The sequence below is a fragment of the Hippopotamus amphibius genome, chromosome 9 (genome assembly GCF_030028045.1).
Source record: "Hippopotamus amphibius kiboko isolate mHipAmp2 chromosome 9, mHipAmp2.hap2, whole genome shotgun sequence".
NCBI classification, from domain to species: domain Eukaryota; kingdom Metazoa; phylum Chordata; class Mammalia; order Artiodactyla; family Hippopotamidae; genus Hippopotamus; species Hippopotamus amphibius.
In genome coordinates, this window is record NC_080194.1 from 84119892 (window position 1) to 84134621 (window position 14730).

The following is a 14730-nucleotide window of genomic DNA, read 5'->3' on the forward strand; positions in this document are numbered from 1 at the left end:
CATATAGCTCCATTTCATTCCTTTTTACAACTGAGTAATATTCCATTGTATATATATGCCACATCTTCTTTTTTTAAAATTTTATTTAATTTTATTTAATTTTTTCTTTGGGGGTACACCAAGTTCAATCATCTGTTTTTATACACATATCCCCGTATTCCCTCCCTTCCTTGACTCCTCCCCCCTCGAGTCCCCCCACCCTCCCCGCCCCAGTGCCACATCTTCTTTATCCATTCATCTGTTGATGGGCATTTAGGTTGCTTCAATATATTCTTGTTGCTTATTTATTTTATACATAGTAGTTATGTCTCAATCCCTTGCCCCTCTTGTCCGCCCCTACAGCAATCACTGCTTGTTCTCTATATCTGTAAGTCTGTGACAGTTTAAAATTTATGCTAAATTACAATTAAGATAGTAGAGTTTACCTAAGGGCTCAGGATAGAGAAAATGTTTCCCAATGAGAGAAAACATGAACTTAATATCAGTTGGTTTCAAATAGAAATGAGAGGAGAGAGAGGGCAGGAGGAAGAAGAAGGAGGTGGTCACTCAGCCACACAGGGACGGGATTGTTTCCCATCACGGGTGGGTGAGAATTCAGAGGGCTTCCCTCTGGTATTCATAACAACTTGTTTTTAAACTTGAGAAAGATTAACATTTGCAGCAAGACAATTTTCCCCTCAGAGTTTTCTGCATGGCAGCCTTTACCTCCTTATTCCTCAAGCTGTAGATGAGGGGGTTCAGAATGGGGATCACTGTGGTGTAGAACATGGAGGCTACGTTCTCCTGGGCCAGGGAATTGGCCGTGGAGGGTTTCAAGTACATGAACGCGGTTGTTCCATAGAACATCCCCACTGCAGCAAGGTGGGAGCTGCAGGTGCTGAAGGCTTTGGACCTTCCCTCTGTGGTGCTGATGCAGAGGATGCTGGACAGGATGAAGGTATAGGAAACAAGGATTGTTAAACTGATTGATGACTATGATGTTGAATCCAACCAAAAAAAAGACTGTCATCTCAATATGATAGGTGCTAGAGCAAGAGAGCTTCATGAGGGTGATGATGTCACAGAAGTAATGACTGATGAGGGGTGTCACAGTAGGGCAGCTTCAACATGAGGCCAGTCTCTATGGTTGAACCAGAGGCCCATAGTATAGACCCCAATTACCAGCAGAGAGCACACTTGATGTGACAGGATGATGTTGTAAAGCAAAGGTCTGCAGATGGCAATATAGCGGTCATAGGCCATCACTGTGAACGTGTAACACTCAGCAACAACAAACACCAGGAAGAAGTACAGCTGGGACTTGCACCTTGCATAGGAGATGATGTTCTTCTCTGTCACAAAGTTCACCAGCATCTTAGGGGTAATGACAGAGGAGTAGCAGAGATCCACAAGAGATAGGTTGATGAGGAAGTAGTACATGGGGGTGTGAAGCTGAGTGTTCAGACAAATCAATGTTATCATGCCCAGGTTCCCTATCATGGTGACCAAGAGAGGGTAGATCCCAAGGAAGAGGAGGTAGAGAGGGAGCTGGAGCTCTGCCGATTTGTTAAACCTCCAAGAATGAACTCTGTCCCCGTAGAGTGATTTTCTCCAGCCATTCTCCTCTGGTTGGGGCCCCTTCTCTCCCCTGGATGGGAGAGAAGAAGTCCATGAAAAGGCTGCATCTGCACTGCTGGGTGAAGCTAGTTTGAGGATCTGGGGTCAGCTGAGCAATACTGGTATCCTTCTTTATGAATTATGCCTCATCCTGCTGTTTGTTTTCGGAGGAAGACGAGACCCTGTGTGTTTCAAAGATCATGGAGAGGCAAGCAAAAGGGGGCAAGATCTGAAACTTTAATCACTTTTGTATTTCTCAAGTATCCTAGAGCAGTGGTTCTTATACTGTAGTCCCTAGACCAGCACCATTGGCATGACTTGATGTCACTAGAGATGTAAATTCTCAGGCCTCAGCCCAGACCCAGCACCTCAGAAACTGCGGGGATGGGGCCCAGCAACCTGTGTTTCCTCTTGTCTCGAGGTGATGCTGATGCAGAACCTCAGTCCTATAGGTGATAAGCAGTGTACTTCATATTTTGTAGTTGGAGATATATTTTGCTTCAGAAATGAAATTTCCCTGTTGTCTGTACAAGTCCTAAATATTAACTAAATGTGAACATCTTACATCAAATTGATGCGGTGTCAGGGTGATACGACGGTATCATTGGGTTACATGTCAATATCTGTATCTGAATGATGGAGAAAATAGTACTACCAATTTCAAAGGTAGTTGTAAAAATAATATGGGATTATGCGTAATTAGAATTTTTTTTCAAGACGTCATTTCCTATAAAAATGTGAGTTGCTATTAGGTGTCTGGAATTTGTTCTTAGTTTTTTACTGGACTTCAGGCCCTAAGGCTGTGATTCTCACCATTGCTTGTATATTATAACCACTTGGAGCATTTAAAAAGTATTGGTGTCTGTGTTCCACCCAGAAAGCTTCTGATTAATTCATCTGTGGTGAAGCCTGGGCCCTGGCACCTAGTATAGTCCAGAGAAAGTGCTGAATAGATATTTTTACTATTGCTGTTGTTTTCATTTTCAGATCATAATATCGAATCATTATCTCCATAATGACAAAGTACCAAAATTGTAGACATGGCTCTAGGACACGTGGATCATCATTGCTGGATATGATACCTATTCCTTCTCTGACATGTGTTTCTTAAGCTAAAACCCTAAATTTGCACTATTTTAATTGCTCATTTATATAATTACTAACCTTTGTATAATGCTCTTCAAATGTCAACCTCATTAACTCCTCCTAAAAGTTTTATGTATGAAGATAAATGTGTTGAGAGCATAATTTTTATTACTGTGTTCATATTGAGAAAACTGAAGTGCCAGACACTAAGTGACTTTCCTGAAGCTTCCTAATTATCAAGTATCTGGAACTGAAAGTGCTTTCTTCTGATCATGAGCTTCTTCCCTTGACCCAAATATGTAGCCTTACAAATCTGCACACCTACAGCTCTAAGAAATGTTGTGGTTGAATGTGCTTTATACTTTATGCCTTAGATTGTGCGTAGGATTTAAAAAAGAGGAATGCTGTATTATTTTCTTATTCTCTAGGAAACAGAAGCTCTAAAAGTTAAATAAGTTAACCGAAAGCATAAAACTAGTCAGACACAGAATTGGGCCTAAACCTCAGGATTTCTGTCCACCAGTCGTTATGCTTCCACTAAACTAGGTTATCTTGTGTGTGGCGCTTTATTATTAATTAGTGAACTTTATTGAATTTTTGGACATAGAGGATAGATTTTATTGCCAATTTCATATGCAATTAAAGAAAAGTTACCAATGCAGCATAAGTGCATTGTAGAAAATCAGAAATACAAATTAGCAAAAATATAATACCATTTTCTTGTTCCTTGAAGACTAACAGTCTAGAATATCCTTTTACATTTTTTTCCATGGATATATGTCCTTCATGTGTATAAGAATAAAAATATTAAAAAAACATTTTGTAATCTGCTTTTTTTTATCTGTAGCATTTTAAAATAGATTGTGTCACTTGATTCCTATACAATGGTAACTCTGGCACTCATTTTATTTCTTTTTCTTGGTGTACGTATCTTTAAATCCTTAGGATTTGGCATGAAGACAAGAAAATCTGCATTGCATTTGTAATTTTTACATGTTAAATTATTGACACAAATTATTAACTTCATAATAACTACTCTCAGAGGTAGCTAAGGCTTTTGATTATTATTTACATTAATTACAAAAAGAAATATTTCTTATAGGTAGCAGCACTATATTAAAAATATCTTACATAGCCCTTCCACTTAATTTCCACCTCTTGAAACAATAAGAAACATAGAAAATTCACGTAGAATATATCATTATCAAAAATTGAAGTGCTTTACAGAGCAGTACAGAGTGAACACCATTCAGTGTGTGCACGTGGGAAAATCCTGGGCAGCACTGACTTAATTATTGACTCCAATAAACGTCTAATAATATAAAATAGGAAAACATGACCCCATATTTGATATCAGTCACTACAATTATTTCCCCCAGTTCTACCAGACCTTCAGAGGCTCAGAACACAGCACACAAAGAAAAAACACTTAGAGATGAAGGTAAACATAATGGTTGCAAATAGCCTACATTAGAAACAGGAGTTCATGGAAGAAACGTTTTTCTCATATGATTGCTTTAAACTGTAATTAAATACCTGTGCTGACAAAAAATGGAAAATAGTCTCCTGGAAATTTTAGGGTATACCTCAGTTTCAACAATCAGGAAATAAATCTCAGAAATGAGAAGATCGAACAGACTTATATGTAGTCCTAAATTTACTCAAAGGGGCTAGCATAGTAATGAAATAGGGTCACTTAGATTGGGAGACTTGGAGGTCTGTTTATAGATGTAGATATATGGGTAAAAATTCTCCTGGGATGCAGACTGGAGTCCTTAGAAAAAGAGCAATTAGAGTCTTGGTTTACACCTGTGCTGGGAATCATGCCTTTTGTGTGTGTGTGTGTGTGTGTGTGTGTGTGTGTGTGTGTCCCAGGTGTGTTAATTTTCCTTTTATTGGGGGAATCAACTTCCTGATTGAGAAACTATAGTCTAATCCCTCCATTCAAATATTTTACGCCCCAAACCCCCATCATCATCATCACCATCATCACCTGGGTCATTACCATCAACACCATCATGAGTCAGTACCATTATGGTTGTTACCCATTATTGGTTATTCACTATTAGACATAATGAACTAGGCTTAAAATGTTTAAAGGGTCTTTAAAACATGCAATTTTGTGTTTTTCAGTACATTGCAATTATTGTCCTTTTGTTGTTCAAAATTTTCTCTCTTTGGCCTGTGGAATTCTCTTCAGTATGTCTGAGTCCTTTGGACACAGTGCTATTTAGTTTCTAACATTAATTACTATATGATATGACAAAGTGTTCTGAGCTCCTCTCACATATTCCATTCTTCAGACCAGAAATCCACCATGTCTTTGAGTTGTTTTCCTTTAGTGGCGAAATGGTGTTTCAAGGCCTAAACTCAAGTTCTATAGGGGCTCATTGTTTCTGGGTTAGTTACTGTTTCTAGGTCTTTCAAAAAGAACTCAAAAATTTGTACTACATGGTTCTCAATAATTTTATGAGGATATGTTTTGGTATTCATTCTTCAGCAGTTTTCTTAGGTGTGATGTTTCTTTTCAACATGTCACTTCAAATATCTATATTTATATCTATGTCTATCTCTATTTAACACTGGGAAAAGTTCCTTGAATTGTAGTTTTTATTGTTTGCTCTGTCCTTGCTTTGGTTTTCTCCTTTGTGACTCCTACTTACCATAAATTCGATCTTCTTTGTCTGGTATCTACATTTGTTACTTCCTATACATTTCTTCATTTCTTTTTCTTCTCACCCCCTTTTTTGACCTTCGATTTCTCCTAAAGTATTATCTGTTGTTTTTATTTGCTCTTCTATTACTTCTAATCCAGTTTAATTTCCTAAATTATTTTTTCTTTTATTTCTATTAATTTCCTGAGTTGTGTAATTATTGAGTTTTTCTAATTCTGAATTTTGTTGCTCTTTCATACCTTGTATCATTTTCAAAATGTGTTTTTGTTCATTTTGATAGAATGTACTAGTATTCATTCATTTGTGGGCATGTGCTATGTACTGTATTATGTTCTTTCTATAAGCCATCCACCATATGCAATTAAAAACTGAACAAAACATATAAAATAATTGTTCTCAAATACTGGACTACAAATGATGCTGAATTATGACCTAAGACAAAAGAGGAATAAATGAGATGAGCCCTATATTCAACCTGACTCCTTGTCTGGAGACACTTTCTAGATCATGGCCCAAAGAAAGTACATGCTAGCAGAGCACAGAATTTTTTTGTAAGTTAAGAAGAAACATACCAGAGTTTTGGAAGCCTGAGGCAGCTGGAATGGGTAATGAAGCATATTGAAGCCACAGAGAAAGAACTCCAGAAATCTTCATATAGGCCTCCTTGTGTCTTTGTCTGAGCTTTGTCTAGGCTATGTGTTTCTAATATACAACTCCATGAAGCTGGGCAAAGAATAAATACCTGGAAATTTTAAGCTAAATAATTGGTTATCAGAGCTACACAGGACTGTGGGATGTTTGTGTTCCAACCAGCCAGTAAGGAGATTTCCTTGACTACCTGTAGCATTCCCTAGAAAGCCAAGAATGTTTCCATCTTAACATTAGTGCTAAATTAGTTCTAGAATAAAAGTTATACCCGATGTGTGCTAATAAAACCTAGATAGAGCCTCAAAAACATCAAGGCAATCTACAAGTAGTTTAACTGGCTGCCAAAGTAAACTTTAAGACATTTTAAAGAAACAAAAAACAATTAAGACAGTGGACAAATGTCCAGCATCTTATCAAAAATTACTATCCAGGGGAGAAAAGATGGCGGTGAAGTAGAGGGACGTAGAGTGCATCCCTCTCCACAGATGCATTGGGAGTGCATGGAAGGATGCAGTAATTCCCACAGAGAACCAGCTGAACACCAGCAGATGGCCTTGGACACCAGAAAGGACCGCGGGGAGCCCGACATAGCCAGTAGGGAGGCATCTACGACAGCTCAAAGAGGGTGAAGCGGCGGAGCTGTGGCAGACGGGAGGGAGTCAGAAACATACGCAGGGTCCGCAGCGTAGCTCAGCATTCCCAGACCGAGACATCAATCCACGGCTGAACTGAGGGTCCGGGAGCGGGAGCGTGGGAACCGGAGAGCTGGTTCAGGGTGAGAAAAATTGTTGCCGGTAGGGTGACGGACCGAGAGGACAGGAGGGAGGAGGTCCACGGAGAGGAGTGCCAGTCCCTGAGAGCTGCCCGGCCATGATGGCGGCTGGAGGCTGCAGGCTCACGGGCTGGGGGGGGGGGGGAGGGAGGAGTCGCGCGCATAGCCTCTCTCTCTCTTTCGGGGCCTCTGCAACAGGCAGTGGAGAGACGCCCTGCGGGCCAACTAAGGCGCTCAGGGATAACAAGCACCGTCAGGCACTCGGGCGGGGCTAGATTAAAACCCCTTGCAATGCCAGCAGCAGGGAGGCTGCCAAGAGAAAAAAAGGAAACAACAACAGCAACAAAAAAAAAAAAACCCCGAGAGAGGCCCAACTCTAAGACTTTCTGTTTACACCTGAGCCACCAGCGTCCCTCTGCAACAGGCACCTCCAAGCCCGACTGAAACAACAGTGCGCCACTGCTCACTCACTCCCAGGAGAAGGAGCCACTATTGTACCCTCTCCCTCCCCACACACTGACGCTTACAGATGAACAATAAAGGAACCTCTGCTGGTCACAGAATAATGCAAAAAAACCCAAGGCAAGGAGAAGGACACTTACAGCTGAGACGCTAAGGAAACAGAAAGAGTAGTATCAATACCTATTGAGCTGGTCCATTCTGGGATCAGTTCTGGATTTTTTTTTTTCTTTTTCTCTCTCTCTCTTTTTCTTTTTCTTTATTAAATACGATCTTAGCCCCAAGGGATCTACAAGTTTTATAACAATTTTTTAATGATATTTTTATTCTTTTTTTTTTTTTTGCCTTTTTATATACTTCTATATCTAGCTAAGTTTTTGGTAGTATGGACAATATATCTCTCATACTTTCCTTTCATCCCTATCTTTTATACATTTCCATTCCTTTCTTTTTATTTGCATATTTCCAACCACATTACGCTCTTCTGTTCCCCTTTCTTCCAGCCTTTTTAAGTTTATTTTATCTTAACATACTTATAAGCAACACTGTTGGTCTGCTCAGACTCCTTGCTCTATTCTCCAGATGATGCACTGCCTTGGTATTTAATATTAGGCTTTTGTCTTTATCTTAGTTCTTAGTACAGTTGTCTAATTACATTCTGAGAATCTCCATTCTCTCTGGTGGTACTCTGGCTTTTTTCTATATTTGATCCTAGCTTACAAAATCTCCCTGGATTAATGTTTGTATGTGTAAGGTGTTATTTGTTTGTTTGCTTTTGCTTTTGTCTCTGATTTGTTCTGTTTCAGTTGTCAATTTCTGTTGGGTTTCTCTTTGAATATCTGATAGCACACTGGGGTTCTGTCAGGTCTTTCTAGAGCCTTATGTCCTAATGGATTCAGTAATTGTCTGTCTTATACATGTATGTGTTTCCTAGACTTAATATTTGTTTAATCCAATACTTGGACATTAGTCTGAGGCTTGGACAGTCTTCTATAAACACCTCTATCGCCAGGACAAGCAACCCCAAAAGTTTGGACAACCATGAGGAAACAAAGAAACACCATGCAGGCAAAGGAGCAGGAAAAAAACTCACAAGACCAAATAAATGAGGAGGAAATAGGAAAAATGCCTGAAAAAGAATTTAGAGTAATGATAGTAAAAATGATACAAAATCTCGATAACAAAATAGAGAAAGTACAAGAAACAGTTCATAAGAACTCAGAAAAACAAACAGCAATGGATAACAAAATAACTGAAATTAAAAATACTCTAGATGCTCTAACCAGCAGAATGACTGAGGCGGAAGAACGAATAAGTGAGTTGGAAGATAGAATGGGGGAAATAAATGCCACAGAGCAGGAAAAAGAAAAAAGAATAAAAAGAATAGAAGACAGTCTCAGAGACCTCAGTGATAACATTAAGCGTACCAACATTTGAATTATAGGCATCCCAGAAGAAGAAGAAAAAAAGAAAGGGTCTGAGAAAATATTTGAAGAGGCTATAGTGGAAAACTTCCCCAACATGGGAAAGGAAAGAATTAACCAAGTCCAAGAAGCACAGAGAGTCCCATACAGAATAAACCCAAGGAGAAATACACCAAGACACATATTAATCAAACTAATGACAATTAAACACAAAGAAAAAATATTAAAAGCAGCAAGAGAAAAGCAACAAACAACATATAAGGGAAAACCCATATGGATAACAGCTGACCTCTGTACAGAAACTCTGCAGGCCAGAAGGGAATGGCAGGATATACTGAAAGTCCTGAAAGAGAGAAACCTACAGCCAAGAATACTCTACCCAGCAAGAATCTCATTCAGATTTGAGGGAGAAATCAAAAGCTTTATAGACAAGCAAAACTTAAGAGAATTCAGCACCACCAAACCAGCCTTACAACAAGTGCTAAAGGAACTTCTCTAAGTAGGAAACACAAGAAAAGGAAAACATCTACAAATACAAACCCAAAACAATTCAGAAAATGGTAATTGGAACACACATGTCAATAATCACTTTAAATGTAAATGGATTAAATGCTCCAACCAAAAGACACAGACTGGCTGAATGGATACAAAAACAAGACCCTTCTATATGCTGCCTACAAGAAACCCACTCCAGACCAAGGGATACATATAGACTGAAAGTAAAGGGATGGAAAAAGATATTCCATGCAAATGGAAGTCAAAAGAAAGCTGGAGTAGCAATACTCATATCAGACACATTAGATTTGAAAGTAAAGACTATTACAAGAGACAAGGAAGGACACTACATAATGATCAAGGGATCCATTCAAGAAGAACATATCACAATGGTAAACATCTATGCCCCCAATATAGGAGCACCTCAATACATAAGGCAAATGCTAACAGCTATAAAAGGGGACATCCACAGTAGCACAATAATAGTAAGAGACTTGAACACCCCACTTACAGCAGTGGACAGATCATCCAAACAGAAAATAAATAAAGACACACAAGCTTTAAATGACACATTAGACCATCTCGACTTAATTGGTATTTATAGGACAGTCCATCCAAAAACGACAGAATACACTTTCTTCTCAAGGGCACACGGAACATTTTCCAGGATAGATCACATCTTGGGTCACAAATCAAACCTCAGCAAATTCAAGAAAATTGAAATCATATCAAGCATCTTCTCAGACCACAACGCCATGAGACTAGATATCAATTACAGGAAAAAAACTGCAAAAAATACAAACACATGGAGGCTAAACAATTCACTCTTAAACAACCAAGGAATCACTAAAGAAATCAAAGAGGAAATCAAAAAATATCTAGAAACAAATGACAACGAAAACACAACAACCCAAAACCTATGGGATGCAGCAAAAGCAGGTCTAAGAGGGAAGTTTATAGCAATACAGTCCTACCTTAAGAAACAAGAAAATTATCGAATAAACAACCTAGCCTTTCCCCTTAAAACAACTAGAGAAAGAAGAGCAAAGAAACCCCAAAGTGAGCAGTAGGAAAGAAATCATAAAGATCAGAGCAGAAATAAATGAAAAAGAAGGGAAGGAAACAATAGCAAAAATTAATAAAAATGAAAGCTGGTTCTTTGAGAAGATTAACAAAATTGATAAACCATTAGCCAGACTCATCAAGAAAAAAAGGGAGAAGATGCAAATCAACAGAATTAGAAATGAAAAAGGAGAAGTAACAACGGACACCTCAGAAATACAAAACATCATGAGAGACTACTACAAGCAACTATATGCCAATCAATTGGATAACCTGGAAGAAATGGATAAATTCTTAGAAAAATACAATCTTCCAAGACTGAACCAGGAAGAAATAGAAACCATGAACAGACCAATCACAAGTACGGATATTGAGGCAGTGATTAAAAATCTCCCAACACACAAAAGCGCAGAACCAGATGGGTTCACGGGTGAATTCTATCAAACATTTCGAGAAGAGCTAACACCTATCCTTCTCAAACTTTTCCAAAATATTGCAGAAGGCGGAGCACTCCCAAACTCATTCTATGAGGCTACCATCACCCTGATACCAAAACCAGGCAAAGATGTCACAAAAAAAAGAAAACTACAGACCAATATCACTGATGAATATAGATGCAAAAATCCTCAACAAAATACTAGCTAACAGACTCCAACAGCACATTAAAAAGATCATACACCATGATCAAGTGGGGTTTATCCCTGGGATGCAAGGATTCTTCAATATACGCAATTCAATCAACGTGATACATCATATCAACAAATTGAAGGATAAAAACCATATAATCATTTCAATAGATGCAGAAAAAGCTTTTGACAAAGTTCAACATCCATTTATGATAAAAGCTCTCCAGAAAATGGGCATAGAAGGAAATTACCTCAACATAATAAAAGCCATATATGAAAAACCAAAAGCCAACATCGTTTTCAATGGGGAAAAACTGGAAGAATTCCCTCTAAGAACAGGAACAAGACAAGGGTGTCCACTCTCACCACTATTATTCAACATAGCTTTAGGAGTTTTAGCCACAGCAATCAGAGAAGAAAAAGAAATTAAAGGAATCCAAATTGGAAAAGAAGAAGTAAAATTGTCACTCTTTGCAGATGACATGATAGTATATATAGAAAACCCTAAAGACTCTACCAGAAAACTGCTAGCACTAATTGATGAGTTTAGTAAAGTAGCAGGATACAAAATTAATGCACAGAAATCTCTTGCATTCCTATACATTAACAACGGAAGAGCAGAAAGAGAAATTAAGGAAACTCTCCCATTCACCATTGCAACAAAAAGAATAAAATACCTAGGAATAAACTTGCCTAAGGAGGCAAAAGATCTGTGTGCAGAAAACTTTAAGACATTGCTGAAAGAAATTAAAGACGACACAAACAGATGGAGGGACATACCATGTTCCTGGATTGGAAGAATCAACATTGTGAAAATGACTGTACTACCCAAAGCAATTTACAGATTCAATGCAATCCCAATCAAATTACCAATGGCATTTTTCACAGAACTAGAGCAAGAAATCTTATGATTTGTATGGAAACACAAAAGACCCCGAATAGCCAAAGCAATCTTGAGAAGGAAAAGTGGAGTTGGTGGAATCAGGCTTCCTGACTTCAAACTATACTACAAGGCCATAGTGATCAAGAGAGTATGGTACTGGCACAAAAATAGAAAGGAAGATCAATGGAATAGAATAGAGAACTCAGAAGTAAGCCCAAACACATATGGACACCTTATCTTTGACAAAGGAGGCACGAGTATACAATGGAAAAAAGACAGCCTCTTCAATAAGTGGTGCTGGGAAAATTGGACAGCAACATGTAAAAGAATGAAATTAGAACACTTCCTAACACCACACACAAAAATAAACTCCAAATGGATTAAAGACGTACATGTAAGGCCAGACACGATAAAACTCCTAGAGGAAAACAGAGGCAGAACACTCTATGACATACATCAAATCAAGATCCTTTTTGACCCACCTCCTAGAATCATGGAAATAAAATCAAGAATAAACAAATGGGACCTCATGAAACTTAAAAGCTTTTGCACAGCAAAAGAAACCATAAACAAGACTAAAAGGCAACCCTCAGAATGGGAAAAAATAATTGCCTATGAAACAACGGACAAAGGATTAACCTCCAAAATATACAAGCAGCTCATGAAGCTTAATACCAAAAAAGCAAATAACCCAATCCACAAATGGGTGGAAGACCTAAATAGACATTTCTCCAAAGAAGACATACAGATGGCCAACAAACACATGAAAGGATGCTCAACATCACTAATCATCAGAGAAATGCAAGTCAAAGCCACCTCACACCGATCAGAATGGCCATCATCACAAAATCTGGAAACAACAAATGTTGGAGAGGGGGTGGAGAAAAGGGAACTCTCCTGCACTGTTGGTGGGACTGTAAGTTGGTACAGCCACTATGGAAAACATTTTGGATGTTCCTTAAAAAACTACAAATAGAACTTCCATATGATCCAGTAATCCCACTCCTGGGCATATACCCAAAGAAAACCATAATCCCAAAAGAAACTTGTACCATAATGTTTATTGCAGCACTCTTTACAATAGCCAGGACATGGAAGCAACCTAAATGCCCATTAACAAATGAATGGATAAAGAAGATGTGGCATATATACACGATGGAATATTACTCAGCTATAAAAAGGGATGAGATGGAGCTATATGTAATGAGGTGGATAGAACTACAATCTGTCATACAGAGTGAAGTAAGTCAGAAAGAGAAGGACAAATATTGCATGCTAAATCACATATACGGAATCTAAAAATGGTACTGATGAACTCAGTGACAAGAACAAGGACGCAGATGCAGAGAATGGACTGGAGAACTCAAGGTATGGGAGGGGGCAGGGGGCGAAGGGGAAACTGAGACGAAGAGAGAGAGTAGCACAGACATATATATACTACCAACTGTAAAATAGATAGTCAGTGGGAAGTTGTTGTATAACAAAGGGAGTCCAACTCGAGGATGGAAGAAGCCTTAGAGGACTGGGGCGGGGAGGGTGGGGGAGACTCGAGGCGGGGGGAGTCAAGGAAGGGAGGGAATACGGGGATATGTGTATAAAAACAGATGATTGAACTTGGTATACCCCCCAAAAAATTAAAAAAAAAATTACTATCCAAAAAAAAAAAATTACTATCCATTCAGCTAAGCTGGAAAACGTGTAAGAAAAGCAGGATAAAATATGTGAAAGTAGAAACATCAGATCTGATGAACCTAAGGCAAGAATTTAAAAACAGCTATTATTAATTTACCCAAGTATTTAAATGAAGATGTGAACATAATGAAAAGAAAAATGGAAGTTATAAAAAAAGATGAAACAGTACTTTTAGAGGTGGAAAATATGAAATAAAAATTTATTGAATGGGACTGATAGAAGATTATACATTGAAGAAGAAAAGATCAATGGTAGAGCAATAAAAACTATGGAAATAAATTACACAGAAAAAAAATGAACAAACTCAATAAACTGTAGAACAATATCAAGTGGTCTAATAACTGTATAGTTAGAGTCCCAGAAGGAAGAGAGGAAACAAAACATATTTGAAGATACAATGGCTAAAATATTTTATATTTGATTGGTGGAGACAGAGATGATAAAAGAAGTACAAAAATCTTGATAATTGTTTGCTGGGTGTTGGGTACATGGGTGTTTAGCAAACTATTCCTTTACTTTGTATATGTTTAATAATTTTCATATGAAAAAGTTTTCACTTAAAATAGATAATAGATCCAAGACTAAAAGCAAAAACTTTAAAACTTCTAGAAGAAAAACCAAAATTTGCATGATGTTAGTATAGGCTAAGAGATTTTAGAATAAGCACAAAAGTACCCACCATAAAAGACAAAAAAATGACAACTAGATTTAAGAATAAAAACTTATATTCTTTGAAACGGACTCTTAAAGTAAAGACAAGACAAGACACAGACTGGGGGAAGATATTCGATGTCCAAAGACTTGTATTCAGAACATACAAGAGCTCTTACAACTCACTAATTAAGAAGACAAATAACATGAAAATTGAACCAAAAACTTGGATAGACACTTCATGAAAAAAGAATTTCAAATAGGAAACACATGAGAAAATTTCCTCACTAACATTAGGCATTATGTAAATGCAAATTGAAAACACAATGACATAACACTATGTACCCACTAGAGATGTTAACATTAAAAAAAAAACAACCTGACACTATCAAGTTTTGTTGAGAATGTAGAACAAGTGAACCTCTCATACACTGCTGTTGGAAAATAGAATTAAACCATCTCTTTGTAAAATCATTTGGCAGTTTCTTATAAACTTGCCTATTACCAAACAATTCCACTACTAGATATTTATCCAAGGTAAATGAAAACGTATGTTCATAAAGAGTCCTTTACATGAATGCTTATCTCTGCTTTCTTTATTATAGCCCAAACTGGAAACAGCCAACTGTCCATCCACAAGGAGGTAAACAAATTTGTGGAT

At 37.8% G+C, this 14730-nt stretch overlaps 1 pseudogene; it reads right to left on the minus strand.

The window, feature by feature from the left end:
* Positions 1-648: 648 nt before the first annotated feature.
* LOC130860918 (olfactory receptor 8A1-like) lies at positions 649-1601 on the minus strand (annotated as a pseudogene).
* Between the last annotated feature and the right edge of the window lie 13129 nt (positions 1602-14730).